The 21,881-nt window shown below is 38.3% G+C and overlaps 1 pseudogene; it reads right to left on the minus strand.

The window, feature by feature from the left end:
• Nucleotides 1-15,260: 15,260 nt before the first annotated feature.
• LOC135705497 (U4 spliceosomal RNA) lies at nt 15,261-15,444 on the minus strand (annotated as a pseudogene).
• Between the last annotated feature and the right edge of the window lie 6,437 nt (nt 15,445-21,881).

A 21,881-nucleotide genomic window follows, 5' to 3' on the forward strand; every position in this document is an offset into this window, starting at 1 on the left:
AGAAACGGACGGTGGACGAAATTTTCACCAACTGCCAGTAAAATGCTCCCCGACAAAATCAAACCCAGAACACGAATGGACAACTTCACTCCAACTCTAGAAACAACATCCTCGAAACAGTTCTGATCGACTCAGAACTACGCAACCTCGAAGACATCACCAAGCCTATCGTATCGCAGATTATGATGTCTCCTACCATCACCCAATTACATACGTTCAAGCATATCAAGTTCACGATCCTTTGCAGATGTGATACCTTCCGCAAGGTACCACCAATCAAAACCAATGGCAAATGTACCACCAGTGAAAACCATCAAATTTCTCCCCACTTACTTAGGCAAGGATACTTAAGGAAAAACGTAGGAGTAAACGATACAATTTTCATCCCGGGAGACCCTTGGCAAGACCGGGATTCAAACCTGGCCGAATTACAAAACCCATCACGCACCCCCTATGATGTGGTTTTTTTTTCTTTATCGTTCGTTTTGCATTGGCGTTGACGGCGACTCTGTAGCTCTTTACTCCTACGGAAAATCCCGTACGCATACGTCAGACTGGGCGTTAAGCATGGCGGTCTTTGTACTATCTTTTCAATCCACTGAAAATTCCCATAAAATGCTGTTAATTTTTGCTAGACGAGACGATTTTTCAACGGTGCCATCAACGCCAATAACAACCTTGTAAAAAAAATCAAAAATCCTCCGCAGCTGGCACAATATTGTCGTCGTTCAGAGGATTGCTGTCCATTCAGTTAGCCGTTTGCATTTCACACCGTACCGTCGTATTGGACGATCCTACAGGCATTTGACCAACCATTGCTGAAGGGAACCCATTTTGGCCATCTTGACTGTCGTATCAACCCTCTCGACCGACCATGGTGTGAAAGAACTCTGTTAGCGTGAAGCTGGACGAAACCACGAGCCGCTGGGATTTTTGCTACGAATCGGATGAGATAAACTTAGTTTCATGGTACAGACAGGTGCAGGCAATACTCACAGCACTTTTCCTTGGAATCCGAACCCAATGTGAAGCCCAATGCAGTAAACGAAGAAGTCAACCTTAGCAACGATTGGCAAAACGTCAACTCTCGACAGTGATGTCCTCAAGTGCCGAATAGTGTGCCATGCTGGATTTCGGCACAGTGTGCAGAGTTGATTTCCTCTTGGGAATTTCAATAATTTATTAACAGTCAATTCTCCACAACTCGATGTCCACTAACGCGATATCGAGTTATAGAGCCATAGTAAAAAAGAATTCCTCGGCTACTATGCTTTTCGGATCCCCTATCGGTGTTTGCTGAAACCCCATTAATGAGAGTGAAGAATACTCCAACCCAGAGGCGATATAAAGAGACGCGCGGAGAAAAAAAAAAGTAAATTTGGTTGCACGGCCAGTTATGATATATTATCTGCAAGGTTTGGCAACCCGCATATTTGTGTTTACTTCGAGTGACTTTTACTTTGAGCAACTGACGTTTTGCTTCAGCGTCTCGACAAAACGAATTCCTTTCGAACCATATCGGTAGTGATAAATTGAAAAATGCCATTGAAATGCACGACTTCCTTCTGCATTAACAAACCGAATAAAACGTTAAAATGTGTCAGTTTCTTTCGGTTTCCCAAAGACAGCGTTATCAGAGAAAAGTGGATTCAATTCTGTCGGCTTCCCCTTGATCAAAGCGTAACCGAAAACTCTCGTCTATGCAGTGTAAGTAATCTACCATATTGATAATACAATTGTTTAGATGAAAGTATATACATGGCATCGGATAGCGCAAAATTATTGGCAGCTCCGGGTGCAGTTCCAATTTTTTAAAATGTAGTGAATTTGAACAAACGAACAGGGAATGATAATTATACGCTAGACTTGATTTTTGATTAAAAAAATATTGTTGATTACGTTCATAGGTTTCTGTTACCATCAAAGATCCCGGTGAAGGTCTGAGTGCGACAGCCTGTAACCAGCAACAATTGTTTCCGAGCAGCACGATTACTGCGGATTCCAACGAGCGATTGGAATCGTCTGTATTACCAGAACGGCTAGTAAAATGTTAAAAGCCAATGTATGATCATCATAAAAAGAACTGTTCATGAAGTGTAGATAGATTTTCTTTTATTTTTATTTCGTAGACTAATCCGAACTATTCAGAAGCTTTGACACAAAACTGTTCTGAAGGATAAAAATCTCAAAAGTTTTCGGCAAAATCTACGCCGTGCCAATCAGAGCCGCACCAGCAGTACAACGAAAGCAGCGTCAACACTTTTCAACCCGGAGCAAGTTCGACTGAAGGTGGCCTTCGTCGGGTCAAAAAGTGGTCTAAACAGACAATAACGGAAAGCTTCGAGATTCGTTTTACCTGTGGAGCGAAAGGTTATAAATTCCTTCGCGAGATGAAAAACAATCCCTATCCTTCGATCCGCACTCTACAAGAGTATCTTCAAAAATTGCATTTCGATACTGGGATCCTTCACGAAGTTTTCATGCTGCTGGAAAAGAAAGTTCAATGTATGTCTGGAGCCTAAAAGGATCGTGGATTAGTACTGGATAAAATGTCCATTGATCAGTCTTTCGTTTTGCTGTAACAAAAAAATACTTCGGTGACGTCACTGTTCCTGGGCAGAGTGAAAGGGCTAGTTTGCGTTTCTAGTAGATGGAAGCAAGTAGTGGCGTACTACTTCACATGAAATTCCATCCCGGACGGGTTTCTAAAAAGTGTGATAGTAGATATCGCCCCAGAGTGGAAGAATTAGGGCTGCATCACGAATTAGGGCGGGCAGAACTTGTTACTGTTTTTCAGTGAATGTAAAATACATTCACTGAAAAACAGTAGTGGCTTCTATTCGCTCTGGTTCGTCATGCATAAGAGATATGGATTTAATTTTTTTTACAAAACTTGTAGCTAATAACAAAACCTACAAATGCTTCATACATTGTTTTGCGGAATTCTATTTATGAAAAAAGTTAGGGGCAAATGAATGTAAATAAATGCCCGAAATGAATGCAAATGATTTTCCATGCCTGGTTCCAGCGCAACATGTTCTTCGCGAAACGTCTCCAATCGGCGGATCTCTGGATAGACCTTTCACAATGCTGAAATTCTCGCGCAGCACGAGATAGGATGATAGTTGATCGATTCTCTTCATCGATTTTCTCTTTCGCTAATAACCCGACTGCAAATGAATTTCCCATTCAGTGTGTTGTTTCAGGCGCAAACTAACATCATCTTCTGTGGAACTGTGCTGCAAGCTTAGCGATAAATTCGTTTATGTTGCCGTGGTAAACCAAACAGAAAGTCGATGAAAAGAATCGTTCACCGAACAACTCCTCACCGGGAAGCGATATGATTCAATTCAATCTTCTGAAAAATCTCCCAGATGTTGCAAAACGACGCTTGCAAGGCTTATTCAATTCCTTACTATAAAACAACATTGTACCGCCTGAATGGAGACAGGTCAAAGTAATAGCCATTCAAAAACCTGGAAAACCAGCGTTTGGCCATAATTCATACCGTCCGATTGCCATGCTTTCGTGCATTAGTAAATTGTTGGAGAAAATGATCCTTCGGAGACTCGATCACTGGGTCGAATCAAATAACTTTCTATCAAATACATCGAATTCCGCAAGAGCAAAGGAACAAACGATTGTCTAGCGCTGATTTTCACAGATGGTCTTTGCGCACAAGGTACAATTGGCTTCAGTATTCTTGAATATAAAGGGAGATTTTGATTCAGATTCCAATTAAAAATCTGTTAGACAATCTGCAGAGATATGGACTAGCTTAAATTTTAAATAATTTGCTGTCAGAAAAGCTAATGAACTTTTCCCTTGGACAACTGATAACTTCCAGAATTAGTCACATGGGCCTGCCCCATGGCTCATGTCTCAGCCCTCTTATTTATAGCTTTTATGTCAAAGATATAGACAACTGTTTGGCAGACCAATGCACGCTAAGCAGACAACGGTTTCTGTAAAAGGTCCACATGCCATGGTCTTGCAAGGACCATTGCTAGGTTCAGGCTTGCAATTGCTCATTACAGTTAAAATGCTAGTTTTCGTAATTATGAAACTATGGGATACTATAATGATAATTTTTATTTGTAAGAAGCGAGAAGAGGTGGTAAAGTTTGTGTATGACATATAAAATTTGTCAATTTTGCTTGAAAGCCAACTCTTCCGGAAGCGGAAGCGTAGCACCGAACACGCGAAAAGAAAAACCCACCGAAGCACAAACCAGCTAGCACGACGCTACAGCAACAATTCTATTTGTACCAATTTCTTATCCGGGGTATTCACAATATTGTTCAGAATCTTCATTTATTCACATTAATGAAAACGAATTTCTTTTTGAATTGGAACCAGCCAAAAAGCACGCGGAAACACAAAATGTGTGACAGCAAATTTAAAACCAACCGTTCTCGGGCAGAGCCTACTGCGCCCTCCCGGCTTCAAGAGAAAGCTGTGTAGTGATTATTGGATAACCGGGAAAAGGCTGAATAAGCGCCTTTCAAGTTTGTACACAACTAAACAGCAGGATAACAACTGTTTAGAAGCGTAACTGGAAATGCAATAAGGGCTTGTTCCAACCGTCCCAACAGCCATAAGTAGCTGACAAAGTTCGCCAGATTTGCTTGTATAGAGGTTGCCTCATATCGTATAACGCTTGAATTCAGCTTGAGGCTGTATACATGAAATGAGTAAAGCGTTTATCTTGTGAAATTTTTAGTTGGGATGTGTCTTCCTTGTTATACTCCAGACCGTGCTCACTTCATTAATCGCAGTTCCTCAATTGCATATGATCTGACCATGAAACAAGTAACTCATGGGATTCCAGATCAACTTCGACCTTTTATTATCCCGCGTATTTCTACTGAAAAGTACCAATACGTCAATTGCGTGAAAAGATATTTTACAGACGGGTCCCGTCTCAATGAATCCACTGGCTTCAATGAAAACTCTAGCGCCTTCCGTAAACTTCAGGAACCTTGTTCCGTTTTTGTTGCTGAGCTGGCAGCAATCAACTTCGCATTGGGAATGATTTCCAACATGCCCGCAGACCATTACTTCATCTTCTCGGATAGTCTCAGTTCGATTGAGGCTATTCGGTGGATGCAACAAGGTAGGCACTCATCTTATTTCTTTTCAAAGGCAAGGATCAGATGAGTGTGCTGGTCTTTCCTTTATTTAACGTCGGTCTCTGTTCCGCAATCTAGTGCCAATCACCGACGGACATCGATTGCCATTCACTGACGGCAATTGAATGTGCAGGAAGGCAGCTTCTACACCTGCGTAGGATATCGCACCCATTCAACACACATGGGCCGGGACCAACGGCTTTACTTCCCTTCCGAAGGAAGACGTGACCAGAGATTTTCATGCCTCGGAAAAATCCCACCGACCTCGGCTGGGATTGAACCCAGACGCATCGGGATGTTAGAAAGCAGTCACGTTTACCACTGCACCACCAGCGCCGGCTTGAGTGTGCTGGTCGAAAGATCATATAAGATTACTTTTGTATGGGTAACGCTGCTCAATCCCAGTCAGTGAGAAGGCGGACTCTCTCGTAAAGGTGGGCGCGCAGGAAGGCAAATTTTATGACAGGCAAATTTTACACGATGAATTTTACCATTTAGTGCGTCATCGCTCTGATGAGACAACGAAACCCTGCCCCCAAAGCTCCTCCCCTTTTCCTATCCTTCGAAAATGTAACCCGTGAGTATTCGGCCCAATTCCTACTAGGCATAGAATTATGCGAATTTTGTTGCAAACCATGAACAATGAACTATCGGATCCGTAAAGCTAACGCGATTGACCCTTCCAAATTAACTAATTGGATGGAAAAAATTCTCTTCTGAATTTTCTTGGAGCTCTCATTCTTTTAAATACGTATCTATTTTTTCTTTTACTTACCACATATTACGACTTATTTGGTATTTTTCTCGGTACTTCCTTAAAGCTACTAGGCCAATTGAGGAATACTGGTCAATTGAGAAGCACATACTGAAGAAAAAGGATGGAACTACAATTGACCTGAAGAATTTCAAGCGGAAATGGAATTTGGCAGCCAAACAAGTGGGAACAGGGCTCGTGCAAAAGATGATGGGCCGTGTACGAAGAAAAGTTCGAGCAATGGCCTACACACTTAGAAATAACTACTTTTACACGAGACGTAATCCATATTAGACGTAAATTCAGGAACGTAAACAAACATTTCATGTAAAATTAAGTGTTTTCAAACCGAAAGATAAGCAACTGGACGAAGAGTACTTTTGTTTAAATTGATTTTCTCGTTTCTTTCAACTGATTCTTATGTCAAAAGGGCCGCTTATAGTTTCGGTCTCAGGGAACCAAAATTTACACGACTTTTTCGTAGTGTGTATGGTGACCCCGGCGTAGTGGTTAACATCCATGCCTCTCATGCCAAAGTCACGAGTTCAAATCTCACCCCCGGACAAGTCACGAATAACCCAAGAGTGTTAAAGTGACTATAATAAAAAAAAAAAAAAAAAAAAAAATGGTGACTGAAACAACAAGATTTTCGTATCCGGATTTTTTTGTGTTCGACCTTCAACAGGTGATTTATGTTTTATGGATGCAGATTTTTTTGTACCTCACCTCTGAAACCTCAATTCTACTCAATTAAACGTACTTTAGAAATTTTCAGTCTCGGAGCACTTAATTTTACATGACATGTTTGTTTACGTTTCATTCTTTATGTAAAAGATGGATTCTGTCACGTATAAGATTAATTACCGTAAAACGGGGTAACATTGATAGTTTTTTGAAGTATATTCTAAATATTTTTTAAGGCAATTAATTTTTTTCAAATTTTTATTTTTTTAAACAAGTACGGATGATCCTTGAGTCAATTCGTTAGTAATATATTGAACGGAAATCAAATCATTTGCACTATTTTTTTAGTCTTGTAACCGAAAATCAGTATTTTGATTTGGGGTTACTTTAATAATCCTCGTTGAATGTAGAAGAAAATGCGTGAAACTCAAATAATTTAGTTCTTCAACTATGAATGAGTATATAATCAGAAAACATCATCAGTAATAAGAAGAAAACATTTAATTTGTGATGGCTAAATTGGAAATACATTTCATTAATGATTATTGAGTGCTTTTTCAAACAGGCGATAAACAAGAAAATTGAATTTTAATATGTTTGTAAAATATGTAACTCATACAATATAAAAACTACATACCATATCAACGGAAATGCCATAAGATACAATATGGAACCAATGTTTCCAATTCGGAAAAGGCGCAGTGAGTAAATTTAATCATTGTATTCTACTATCAATGTTACCCGAATTATCAAAGATACCCCGTTTTACGGTATTTCTAAGTGTGTATATGTATTGACACATTTCGCGCCAAATCGAATCGAAGCTGGCAACACCCTCTCTTCAATGAAATTTTCTGGATGTGTAGACTTTGACTAAACAAGGACTTTTGCATACTCAGTTTTTCCAAAATTTATCTAAACTAACATTTGAGAAGGGCCAAATTTTTTCTGCTGATTTTTTTCGAAAAAATATCATGGAAAAATGATAACTCCTACAAAAATTTGTTGTATGGATGACTTTAAGGAAATTGTCCAAGCTTTAAAAAAAATCCATTTGAGACCTACACTGAAAAAAAAATTCTTCTATTATGAGATATCACGTTTCGGCATGGCTCACAAATGCTCATCGTTTCATCAATTTTCTGGCTGTATCCCATAGAATGTATTTTTTCTACCATCGTTGACGATATGGCCCGTAACTTATTTCGGTTGCATCTCGGATTATTTATATTTGCACAACATTTCAATCCTTTGAGCCTTAATTTACTACTTTGGTCCATGATAATAATTTTACTAAAACTTGTCTTCACAACTTTCGTTATCAGACTGACTGCTGCTTGTATGAAATTAACCTTAGTTTTATAGTGCTCTTAGGTAGAATGAAGTGGTAGGTATATAATGTTAATGGTTTAGGTATAAATGGTCAACGCGATACGTTGACTTCCAAAATCGTTGTTGATACGAAAGAAGATCTCAATTTAAATTTTATTCATACCTAATTCTCTATGGATAATTTTATCTAAGAATGCTAAGTTGCTATAGAAGTATCGGATTTTGCCGCAGCAGTAGACAATATTATTTTCAAATGATATAAGCCCTTTTCATATGGAATTCTCGATTAATCCAAGTGATTAATTGCTGATAAGACAAAATTGAATCGGAAATTGAGCTTCATTGGACGCCGAGATGATTTTGAGCTTCAATGGTTCAGTTTTGTGTGAAAATGGTACGTTAAAAAAAATCAGTTCAGACATGAACAAGTTTTTGTAAGAAAAACTCTTTTTTTGTTAAAAGTGCCCATTCTGTGATGTTTGGATGGATGGAAGTAAACATAATTACCTATCTTGAGTCAAAGTTTCATCCAAATCAAACATTTTTTAAAATCGACTTTAAATTTTAAAAATTGATTTTTTCAGTGTATGTCTCAAATGATTTTTTTTCAGTATTTTTTTCGAAATCTTGGTCAATTTCCTAAAAGTCATTAACACAACACATTTTTGTAGGAGTTGTAATTTTTCCATAATATTTTTTTGAAAAAAAATCGCCTGAAGAAGTTTGGCCCTTCTCAAATGTTAGTCTAGAAAAAATTTGGGAAAAAACTGAGCATGCAAAAGTGCTTATTTAGTCAAAGTTTACACATCCAGAAAGTTTCATTGAAATCTGAGAGGGTTGCTGCCAACTCCGAATATGATTTGGCGTGAAATGCGTCATTAGGAACTTCACAAAGTATGGTGCTTACACGGTACACATTTGTTTTATAAATTCAAATGAATAATATAGAAACGAATGTCATTTATTATTGGTATTATCACCCGCGCAGAATAACCCGATTTCATGGTAAATTAAGCTCATTCAAACAAGTATAAGGTAGCAACACACAGCAAAAAATAAATTTTAATATTACATCCAAGAGGATGCACTTCAATCATGTCGAAAATCTCATGTAATTTTTATGGCCACACAAATATACAAAAGCAGTAAAAGCAACGTAATGTCAGTTCATGCACTGTATTCATGATAATTTTCTCCTTTTTGGCAAGTAATATTACACCATATTTTTGTCACGATTGAAGTGTATCAACTTTGATGTGATATTAAAATTAATTTTTTGCTGTGTACACCAAAATGCGTGTAATTTTGAATGTCCTTTAAAATTACAAGATGAGCCCATCTAAAGCCATCCATGTAAAATTCAAGTGACGTTTAATTTTACATGCATGTAAATTTCAAGTCGTGTAAACGTAAAAATCAATTTAATTTCACATGAATATGCATGCTCTTTTTATGTGCATGGAAATTCACGTAAAATTACAAAATAATTTTAACTGTGTATCTATAAAGCGAAGTGCCCTGATCAAATTCCAACACATTTTCATTTTTAAAGTTGAACTTAACTTCTGAAGAGGAAAATAGCGCTCCATTTCTATTAATTAGAAAGCTTAACAAACTCCAACAGAGCATATCATACGTCAACAAACCTTCCCCACAACAGGTATCATAGCTCTGTGTTATCAATCTTGATGGAAGATGTCATTGAAGATTGAAAAAAAAAAACCTTAAAAAACTGAAACAGACTGTATGCTAGATGGATTATTTGTTCAGAACAAAATCAACACAAAACTATTATTTATTTAGCTGCCGCATCTGCTTTCGTTTAGCGCGCGGTTGTATTCAAATCAAATTTCCATCTGGCTTCACGCTTCGACAGAGTTCACCATATAGTTTCAGACTGAGAGCTGCTACAACAAAAATATCAGTCGGAAAACCGGGAGCAAAAGCAAAAAAAAAAAATAACAATGCTCTCCGGAAGTTCAGAACAGTGGCACTCCCCTCCCTTTCCCTGTTCCTGTGCACTGCACACTCACACACAGTGCAAAATATGACCGCACGGTCTCTGAATAAATGAATGAAAGGAAGCACACGGCTGCTGGCTGCCAGCACTCGGAGCAGAGTTTCCCATCAGAACCGGTTTGGTCCTCGGCCAGCATCCCCAGCCCAGGTTCAATTGTCACCAACAAACGGCGGTGTATGCAACAAAAAAAAATACGCTTCAATAAAAAATTAAAGCAACAGCGAGCGGGGACATAAAAAAAAAGAACTATCAGCGACAGTTTTGCAACAGCTGGAAAATCTAGTGGAAAAAATGGAAACAAAACAAGGGGCCAGCAAATAATAAGCTACCGGGAGCGATAACCAAGCGGATCCAAAACTGGAAACGATTCAGCATGTTGGAAAAATAAACGAAAGATACACTCCGCGAACGGTGGTGGGGGTGGATTCATGAAGTTGCCGAACCGTGGCCACGTCGTGAAACGAGCGAAAATTTACATTTTTATGTGTGTACTAATTGTGGACGTACAAATGTCATGCGGCAAACACACACACACACACTCATTCATAATGACTTTGGATGGTTCGTGTGCGGGCGCGAACGAACGAACGAACGAACGAACGGATGGGTAAATATTGTGAACCGTGAACCGCTTTTGGATGCGATCAGCATGCAAATTTGATAGCTGATAGGACGGAGAGAACTCCGTTTCGGGACTTTAATGTTGTGACGGTGGAGGACTTGAGAGTGTAAGACTCAAACAAGTTGGAAGAATTTTATTTAAAACTGTTCTGTGGGGGAATTGACGTCTTTGTCAATTCCTGTACATAATTATCGTGAGGGCACGTTGGGGTGATAAATAAAGTCCTTGAGTTGTTCACTGAAAGAATCCCTAGGTACAGCTATCAGAATCAGATTTGTCCTTGACACTAGATCCGGAAAAATCAGGAAAAATGATTCCACCTACGCTTTTCAATGTCGAATTCTTCAAAACTGTTTGCACGCGTTTTTGCAACGCTCCAAACTTCTCAGTTGAGTGTATTGTTGGCAGCCTCTTTTTGACGTAGGATTGCGTCTTTCGGCAACATATTGGTTGTGAAATTTCAAAGAACAAAAATCGACCGCGTTACGAAAAGTGGTCAGGTTTAGACGGCTTATAATTTTGTCAGTAGCGGATGGATATTTATTCTAAACAAGCCAATCGATTGGAATGTCATCTACAAATCTGCTAAAATGAACACTTTATCAATTTTCAAAAGTTCAATATTGCTATAATAATTCCCTAACACAGATTTAAAAATCGAATTCACTCCGATCTCACCGAACGGTGATTATTCAATCACCCCGTGTGGTGAGTGGTGGTGTCCAGTGGTCATCATCAGCAGCAGCCGCAGTGCTTTCGGCACGTGGCGTTGTAGATTATTCTCCTGTATATAACGAAAGTGCAGTTGACTGAGTGGTCCATTCGCCAAAGAAGGAGGAAGAAGTTGCACCGCTACTGATCGTATTTCAGTTGCTCGTAGTGAGCCGCTATAGGTCATCTATGCCAAGCGCGTTACCGTTCCAAACAATATACAGCTCGCCAGCCTTATCTATGTGAAACACCTTACTAGCTCAGCATTACTAAACCATCACGACAAGTGATCAACAAACTGTTCACCAATCGATTCAGGTGCAAGGCATGAGCACCGCTGTCATCTCCAAAAACTCGAGGAAAGAATTTCACAGCATTGTTCTAAACTGAATTCTAAGCTTTCAACTCATCGGTTCTTTTTAGGACCACACATGACTGATAAAAGAGTTAACTAAAGACTTCAAGAAAGAGCTTGTATTCAAGACACATCGTCCACCTCAAAAACAAAACTCTCAAACTGCTTCCGAATTTCAACCTATCGAACTTTTTCACTGATAACGAGTTATGAAATCAATTTAATACTTACTATACCTTTGCTGTGACATCAAAACTACCTTTCGCAATCCTACGTCAAATCTACGGTCGTGTTTTGGAGACAACCTCTTACTTTTTTCGGCATCCTTTCCATTTGAACTGCGTGTTAACCAACTGTTCTATTATCGGCAACTCGAACTGTTTCGAATCTTGTTGAGAGGAGCGTTGATTTTCCATTCGCGGCCGGTAGCTTAGATGAAACTACAGCTGTTCTTAATAGCGCTTTGAAAACGTGTACCAATCAACTAGTTGAGCAAAAGTTTGTTTTTTTGAAAAACTCGAACAGCTGGTACAATTTGGATCTTTTGCGTCTCGAACAGAAAAGAGACATATTACCATTTGTAGTTTTGTAGATCAAATGATCACAATGATTGGAATAGGTACACAATCGTGCGTAATAAGTAATCACAATCGATAAAGAAAACTCGTTGTGAATATGTTCAAAGGAAGATTGATCAGGATCAAAACAGCAGCAAAGAGTTATGGAAAATTTGGAAATCTTTATTAAAACCTAGTCATTGCACATTAGACACATTAGAACAGTCAGAACAAGTAATTGCATCTCAGTTTAATGATTATTTTTTCGACAGTGTTTCATTCATTAATCAATCCATTGAATTGGTCGATGAACCTGACGAAATAAAACAGCCAGTTAATAATAGTTGTAGATTTGAAGCTTTTCACCCAATCACATTAGGTGAACTTATAATTATTTGTTTTTCATTAGGAAAATCGGCTGGAGTAGATAATGTTAACGCTAGAGTTATTCAAGATTGCTTTCATGTCATTGGCCACATTTTGCTGGACCTTATTAATGAATCATTGCAAACTGGACATGTGCCACATATTTGGAATCCTTGGTGGTTCCTATTCAAAAAGTTGCTGGAACGATTAAAGCCGAAGAGTTTCGTCCCATCAACATGTTGCACACATTAGAGAAAATTTTAGAACTTGTTGTTAAAGGCCAGCTATTGGAGTATTTAAATAGCAACAGTTTGTTGATTCCAGAACAATCGGGATATCGGGAAGGTCATTCTTATGAAACCACCCCGAGTAGCACATTTCCGTCACAATAAGTAGCAGCAACTTGTTTATGACTGATATAAGTTGTATAGAAGTTGCCACAACCGATTTGTGACAAGCGTGCTACTAGGGACGTTGAATTTGGTTTTAGCGAAGTGGAAAAATAACTTGGAGTGTAAAGATACGATTGTTGCTCTTTTTATGGATCTAAAACGCGCTTTGGAAACAATTTCTAGGCCCTTATTGTTAAGGTCAATCAAGCGCTTTGGAATTACGATTACTGCATAGAAATGGTTTGAAAGCTATTTGACTGACAGAATTCAACGGACTTTTTTTTACTGATTCTGTTTCCAGTCCCGTGGGGAATAACCTTGGAGTGCCCCAGGAAAGTGTATTAGGGCCCTTGTTATTTTTTATGTATATTAATGACTTGGGACTTGTTTTACGATTTTGCGACATTAATCTTTTTGTAGATGCTACTGTGTTATTCATTGCAGCTAAAAATTAAGATGATGCCGTTTTACACTTGAATGAAGATTTGCGTTCTCTAAGTAGATGGTTGAAGTATAAGCAGTTAAAATTGAATACAAGTAAATCTAAATTTATGGTAATTTCGCGGAATCGAGTAAATAAGAACGTCTCTGTTGTAATTGATGATGAGACTATTGATCGCGTGATTATTGATGACAAACTTAAGTTCAACTCTCACATTGACAATGTCATCAAGAAAAGTGCCAAGAAGTTTGGAATTTTATGTCGACTGAAAAACGATTTAACTATTGCCAGTCAAATACAGCTATACAAATCAATCATCGCTCCTCATCTTGACTTTTGCCTTTCCATTTTATTTCTTGCCAATGAAACACAAATATCGACATTACAGCGCTTGCAGCATAAAATAATGCGTTTGATTTTGAGATATAATAGATTCACTTCCTCAACTTTGATGCTAGACGCCTTACAATGGTTGTCGGTGAAGCAAAGAATTGTATATTTGACTATGGTGTTCATTTTTAAAGTAGTTAACGGTTTGCTGCCTCGATATTTCTGTGATTGAATTGAAAGAGGAAGTGATTTTCATAGATATTATACTAAGTAGAAACGTGGTTGAAATAAGAACACCACATATCTTGACTTGTGCTTCACAAAATTCATTATATTTCAAAGGAATAAATGTTTTGAATTCAATGCCTAGTCATATTTAATTATCTTAAAGATAACTCGTCCAGCACAAACCTTTGTAGGGGTAAGAGGTGGGACTATCATCATCAACTCAGCCACATTTTGTAGTGCGTAGATTTCATTTATAGAAAAATCTAGCATAACAGGATTGCTCAGCCGTAAAAATGTAATCATATTGAAGCTGAAAGATTCCCTATCGAAGTATTTTGATGGGAAAATACAGTGCAATAAACGTTTAAATGTTGGTTGCTGGAAACAGTCATGTTGTTGCCGAAGCCAACATTTACCCTACATATAGTTTGGTTCTATTTGGGTCACTTTATGCGCATATGTGCTCTTGAAGGTGGACTAATATTGATTCCACCATCGTGATATAAAATCGTTAGAATTCAAATTCATCTAAAAATGTAGCATAGCAATGATTATTAGATATAACATTTGATTTGAAACGGTTTGATTTTACGAAGGCCACCTCATGAATGCTCATGCTCTTCTTAAAGTTATGTCATCTTAAATATCATTAATGAAATTTTGGATGCAAATTTTAAAATGGTGCTCTTAAGAAGAAAACAATAGCTCCGCCTTTAGTGAGGTAAACAAATGTTTTTGAAAAACTGCACCAATTTTTTTTGAGTACCCTCTGGTTTCCCTCACACCAAAAAGCTCCATTTTGAGCCCTGTGGTAGTGGACATTCAAAAACTCAGCCATAGGCAACACCATAAATACAAAATACTAAAATGGCTGAGAATATTTTTATTTTTGAAGCGCTTAAATAGGTATATTCAAAACATTACAAAGTTAATCTTCATACTTAAGAAAGATGGACCAATAAGTTATATTTAACTATTTGATGACGGTTTAAATATAATAATAAAAGGAAATTAAATATAAGAAAGTTTAAATTAATAGTTGTGGTATTTGAGATCGTAAATAACATCTTATTTTAGATTTAAATGATGAACGATTTGTTAGCATCTGTATATTTCTGGGTAGGTTGTTATATTTGTTTGGACCTACATAAGTAAACCGTTTCTGACCAAAGTTTACCTGGTGTTGTGCAATCGTGGCGTCACATTTAATGTTAAACTATGGATACTGTGTGGCAGTGCCGATGTTTCGGCAATACTGTATGTAACACCCGTTGTTTCGCCTCTCATTCCTTCCACCTTGTATAGGCATTCTTGGCTCATCACCGTCGCTGCGATCGTCGTGCAGCACCAAGCATCGTGGCTTTTCGTGTGCTGGTATCAGAAGAGGTATGACGCATTTGGCAATTCCGGAGCGTGCTGGGCATTCCTCAGTTTCGGGTTATTCACATTAGTTTTCAACTAGCAATAATCGCACCTCGGTTGCACCTCATTGGTTACGATATCGCCACTGCGCAAAGTTTTGGCTAGGATCCCTTTTCGAACAACTATGTCACTGCCTAAGACTTCAAATCTTTTTAGTTGCTTTGGCCAGATTCCCGTTTCGAGGGCATCTATTACCTGTAAGAGTTACAAAGATACAGTTGCTTGAAACAGCACGCATAAATTTATATATGAGTATACCTCCTGAAGAAGTGTATCCGTCGCAGTTGCTTTTTGAATCTCATCTTCCGTTAGAAAGCCTGTTGGGTTTGCTTCGTATGGACGCAATCTCCCAAGGACTGACGTCTTCCTCGAAGGGCCCATCGTGTCCTTCATATAGCCTTGAAGATGGATCCGCGATGTTATTCCGTCCTCGCACATACTCAACGTCAAAATTGTAGGGGCTAAGCCTGAGGGCCCAACCGTCAGCACGGTTCATAGCTCGCTTCGAATCCTCGCGCAATCTGTTCAGAATGAACGTGAAACCTTGCGCGTCTGTACGTAGGGTAAAAGGCCTTCCAAGTAGGAAATAGGCGAAATGCTCTACTGCCCATACTGCCCCTAACGCCTCACGCTGATTTTGTGGGTATCTTTTCTCAGTAGGTGTAAAAGCTTTTGACGCGAAGCTAATAACACGGGGAGGGCGTTCGTTATCCTCCTGAACAAGAACAGCGCCGAGGGCATTCGGCGATGCGTCCGTATATAGGACAGTTTTTTGCTGTTCCGAGAAATATCCAAGGGTCGTCGTGCAATGCACGATTTGTTCCTTCAACCGTTCAAAAGCTCTCGTTTGTTCGTCACCCCATGTCCATGAATTAGCGCTGGTAACTGCCCACAGTGGGCTCGGAGTGTACCCCATTAGGCATAAATACGTTAGGCATACGGACGTTAGGCATACGGACGTTAGGCATAATGGACGTTAGGCATAATATACGTTAGGCATAATGGACGTTAGGCATAAAATACCTTGCTGCTGTGCAACTCTAGAAACCTGCTTAACCTGTAAACCTGTAAACAATGCTTAAATTAGGCTTAGCGTTGAATAAAAAATTATACAAGTTAAACAAACATAGTTTATTTAATAAGCACAGTTTGGAATCCATTATTTATCATATCATAAGTGACGTATCTACATATTTACTTAGATCCATGATTAGTGGCGATAGTGGTTAAGTAATCTTACAATGAAAACTCAGCTTAGTTTTGAACTATATCTTGAAATCAATCGCATCTAGAAATAAAAAAATTACACATTTGTTGTAATATACTCTTACACACATATTGCAAAAGTCAAAGAAGAAAAGGTTTTCCTCAAAGAATAGCTCATGAAATAAAGAATGGTGAATTCTGTGGTTTTTCATTCAATAGCAAAAAAACAGCCAAGGTTGAATAAAATATGATGCCAAAGAACAGCTCATGAAATCAAGAATGGTTAATTCTGTGGTTTTTCATTCAATAACAAAAAAACATACCTGCTGCTTCCAGGATTTCCTGCCATACTTTTCGATACAATGATTCTGATTTTGTTGTCATCAGAATGAAAACTAGCGGAACCGTCTGCTGATGTGAGGGAGCGATACTTCCATGAACAGTGACGAGTTGCCGAAACAAACAAGGAACCCAATACTTTGCCTGTCCAAGACGTCGTTCATGAGTTCCAAAAATTAAGGCTCTTTCATTATTGTCACTGAAGTCAGCAATCAATAGACGGTCTCCATTATCATCCTTCTGGAATTCATCCGGTAGATTATGCCTAACATCCATTATGCCTAACGTCCTTTATGCCCAACGTCCATTATGCCTATCGTACATTTTACCTAACGTCCGTATGCCTAACGACCGTATGCCTAACGTCGTGCACCCATGGGTTCGCTCGTAAAATTTTTAATACTTCAGCAACGGTCTTACGGAGGTCTTCTAAATTTTCCGCGAAGATAAGAATGTCGTCTATATAGACTATAATATTTTTCACTCCTTCGAGCATTCGTGACATTTCTCGTTGGAAGATTTCCGGGGCACAGTTCACCCCGAACATTAATCGGGTAAATCTAAACATGCCATCTTTCGATAGAAACGTGGTCAAGTCTCCTGACACTTCATCGAGCTCCAGATGGTCAAATGCGTTCGTGCGATGCTTTGAAAAAAAAAATCGCTCCATGAAGCTTGAGCTTCATTTCGTCCAACAACGGCAAACGAAAATACTCTCGTTTGATTGCGCGATTAGCGGCCGCATATTGACAACGAGGCGAAAGTCGTCTTTACCTTTGGCCACCGCTGACATTCCGCTTATCCAGTCCGGGGCCTTTGTCACACGTTCGATAATGCCTCGGTTCTCCATGTCCTGAAGCCTTGCCTTGGCATTGGCTCTATAAGCAGCTGGCACATTGTAGTAGGCGTTTTTTATTTGAGGGATAGAATTGTCGACGCTGAACTTCACTAGGAACAGCTGAACATGGTACATTAAAATCCTCTCTAATTGAGAAAGCAGTCGACTAATTAAATGATCATAAACTTCACAACAAGTTGTCATTCTTTACTCCGGAGCGTGCTGGGCATTCCTCAGTTTCGGGGTATTCACAGATACTTGTTGGATTATGTTGCGCATTGTGAATCAAGAGCAATGTTTGATCTTCACACATAGGCAATACTTTATGTGGAAAATCTATGTTCAACCGGACTGATGGAAACAGGAAATAACGTAGATTTTAGATTATTTTGATACATCGATTTTGCAATACCTGTAGTCTTTTAAGCTTTGAAGATCCCAGTAGGCCGCGGTTAAAAGTTGACATGAAAGTTCAACATTTTTTGCTTTAAATTTGTCAATTTGTGTGCTTTAATTAAGTTTCAAGTGTTCATAAAATTATCATTTAGTGATATATCGTGTTTTTTTCTTGAGTGACTCGGTTGACCTTTAATCTAACACCTCCAAAATCTACGACACAGTTCCATTTGTTCGGTGTCAGTTTTCATTGCCTCCTGGAAGCGCGACCCAACTAACAATTTTCACAATGTAAACGCTTTGCTCATTTCATTTATACAGCCTTAAGCTGTATACAAATGCTATACGATATGAGGTAACCATTATTCACAACCTCTATACAAGCAAATCGGGCGAACTTAGTCAGCTACTTATGGCTGTTAGGACGGTTGTGGCATATCCATTTACGTTCCTATATAGCTGTTATTCTGCTGTTTAGTTGTGTGCGAACTTGCAAGGCGCTTATTCAACCTTTTCCCGGTTATCCAATAATCACTACACAGCTTTCCCTTGAAACCAGGTGGAATATTGTTCACGTTTTTGTTGGAGGAATTTATAGAGTTTATTTTGCTGTGGATTAAATTAATCGAAATTGGTTATATGCACACCACCAAATTATTTACCCAGCACTAGAACATCAAATTTAACTCGAGACGACCACATTAGCAAACCAACTACCAACTTCGCTACGCCAACACTTTGCACTGACGTTAACACATCTACATGACTTTCTACAACAAGATCACTGAGTAGAGGCTTTATAATAGTTCACATGAATCACGTTTCTCGACTTGTTAGTTCAGCTTTATAAAGGAGCGGGGTAAAAGCTGTAAAACTGTACAATTCTTAAAATAAATCTGGATGACTTTAAAAATGCTTCCAAAGTAGCGATAACACAGTTTATTAGCTGAGTACAGGTTGTTTAGGTGTTGAAGAAGCACTTTTGATATTTTTTGTAATTCAGCAAGAGTGGTTGGTTGTGTAGAACCCATCAAATAAGCTTTGTTTTGCAGCTACAAGTTGAAAGTTGATTGATATTTACATAGAAGTGACATTAGCGTTTATTGGCTGCTGTTATTCAGTGCGACTGACAAATTGAATAATGGTTTTATTTTGTATACTATTTTGTTAGCTTCTAATTTTAGCTGTATCTGCAGCTTTTTTTTTTAGATACAGCACGATGCTGGAAAAGGTGGCTTATAAAGCTGAAAATGTTAGTTTTTCTCTGCGTTCGGATGCCACACGTTCGGCGTGTAGTTCTATTGAGAGATTCGTCACCGTGGGCGAGTTTGAAACCGATCCAGTTAGTGAATTAGACCATAAACGTGCTGATAATGTGTCTGTTGCGAGTTTTGGTGGTGATTCTGTGGCCGACGTTGCTGTGTATCAGCAAGTTTTCCGCTTGCAAAGTGCTCATCTGCTGATCTCTCGACGGTGTCGGAGATTGCAAGCAATCTGAAAGATGCCTTGCTGGATACGCCCAAGACTGGACGAGTGGTAGCTAGTGGCAGTGAACGATTACTGGGGAAAGCACTATACGCGAACCTCCTCTCAGATTTATTTATTTATTTCCATTTCGTCAAGCCAGTGTAGACTACATACAATGATTATTACAATGTTTACTTACATACTATGCATTAATTCTATTCTGTTTTAGCTTAGTTTGTATTTGCTGCTTGGACATAGTGATGTCAATAGTTCCGCAATGCAAATTATATAGGCGCATCATTCGATTGATTGGGCTATTTTTTGCATAGTTTGTTCTGTACGATGTTTCTGAAAATAAATTCCTTGTTCTAAGATATCGACAAGGTGTGTAAAAATTTAATTGTGCGAGAATTTCTGCCGAATCTATGTGCATTGAAATAATGTCGTTGATGAAGAAAAGCATTGCAAATTGGCGGCGCTCCTTAAGTGTTTGTATATTGATGAGCATGCAGCGCGCTTCATAAGATGGTAATGGAAATGCAGTCCAATTCAATTTACGTAAAGCATATAAAAGGAATTGTTTTTGGACAGATTCTATGCGTTCTTCGTGTATGGAAATGTATGGATTCCATACTAGGTGGCAGTATTCCAGAATTGGCCTTACATATGTGGTATATAATAGCTTAATAGTGTATGGGTCTTCGAAATTATGACTGAACCTTTTGATGAAGCCTAGCATTCTGTTTGCTTTACTAATGATAGTATTATAATGTTCTATAAAAGTTAGTTTGGAGTCTAGGATTACACCTAGATCTCTTACAATTTTGCTTTTTTCTACTATTTGGTTGCCTAATGATATTTCAATATGCGGTGTTTCATTTTTTCTGCTAAATGCTATTGCAGTACATTTTTTTACGTTCAGTTTAAGTAGACTTTTACTACACCAGGTGTGGAATATATTGATTTCATTCTGGAATTCTTCTGCATCGCTAGAATTACTTATTTCCATAAAGAGCTTCATGTCGTCTACATATACAAGCAATTTTATTTTTTTAAGTATGTAGGAAATGTCGTTTATGTACAAAATAAAAAGAAGTGGGCCTAAATGAGAACCCTGGGGTACCCCAGAGGTGACTGAAATTGGTTCTGAAAGTTTATTTTTATTACGATGTGTTAGGTATGATTGAAGCCATGGCTTTGCAAGAAAATTTGTGATCGTTGAAGGAAGCATTACGAAAAATCACGAAATGAGATGCAAATCGTAGCGAAAAACAAAACTACTGGATTGGAAGACGTTAACACCCATTACTAAATTAGGAACAATTTTTCTTGGTTGTCAGAAGATCTTCTTATTAAAGTTTAGTTTAGTTTAGTTTAGTGAGAGCAGATTATCGCAAAAATATTCCTGGAGGATTTGTAAATCTTCAGTCATGCTTCAAATAATCGCTTTTGGATCGACATTCATATAAAATAAGGCTGTGTCATCTGCAAACAAGCAGTACAAGAGTACCAGCAATGCAAGGTTTACTAATATCGTTAATGTAAATGAGAAATAGTAAGGGCCCAATATTGCTCCTTTGGGAAACTCCTATACTTATTTGTCTCAGGGAACTTATTTCTCCGTCATACGAAACAAATTTAGGAGCTTTGAACTATGCCATTTGCAACTCCTCTGATCCCATAACGATCTAACGTACGCAGTAAAATGTCATGTCTCAGAGTGTCCAACGAATTTTTCAAAACTAAGAATAAAGCTCCTACATATCTCTTGGAATCTATTTCTTTCAGTGTATGATCAACTAGTTCAGTTATAGTTGAACCCAACCGGGGGATGGAATATTTCCCAAGTAGCACCTGTAACATCTTTTTATAGAAGAGAAAGAGGAACATGTTAAACAATGATTACATAATGGTAACCATGAAATATATGCAGTTACATATCAAATCAACATAAAGTTACGTCATGACCTTCTAAGCAACAGGACAATTTAATTTCACACAATGGTCATGGCCAATGGTCTATCACTAGATATTAAGATTGTCACGATGTTGAGATAAAATGCGACTTATCTGCTCTCTGTGATGACAAGCGTAGCCTTTTTGTGTCGATCTAATGTTATCAATAGGTTGGACTGTATTTGAGTTGCCACACAATAGTAACCGAAAAGATACGAATATCATGACCTGTCAAATTCGTGTGGAAAAGTTGTTATGCTGAAACTTTATTTTTATGACAAATATGTAACTTGGCAACTATTGTATGCGGCATTACAGTTACATTTTGTTTC

Source organism: Ochlerotatus camptorhynchus, unplaced genomic scaffold (assembly GCF_037179485.1).
Source record: "Ochlerotatus camptorhynchus isolate MF236.1 unplaced genomic scaffold, CSIRO-AGI_Acam_v1.1 ptg000267l, whole genome shotgun sequence".
NCBI lineage: Eukaryota > Metazoa > Arthropoda > Insecta > Diptera > Culicidae > Ochlerotatus > Ochlerotatus camptorhynchus.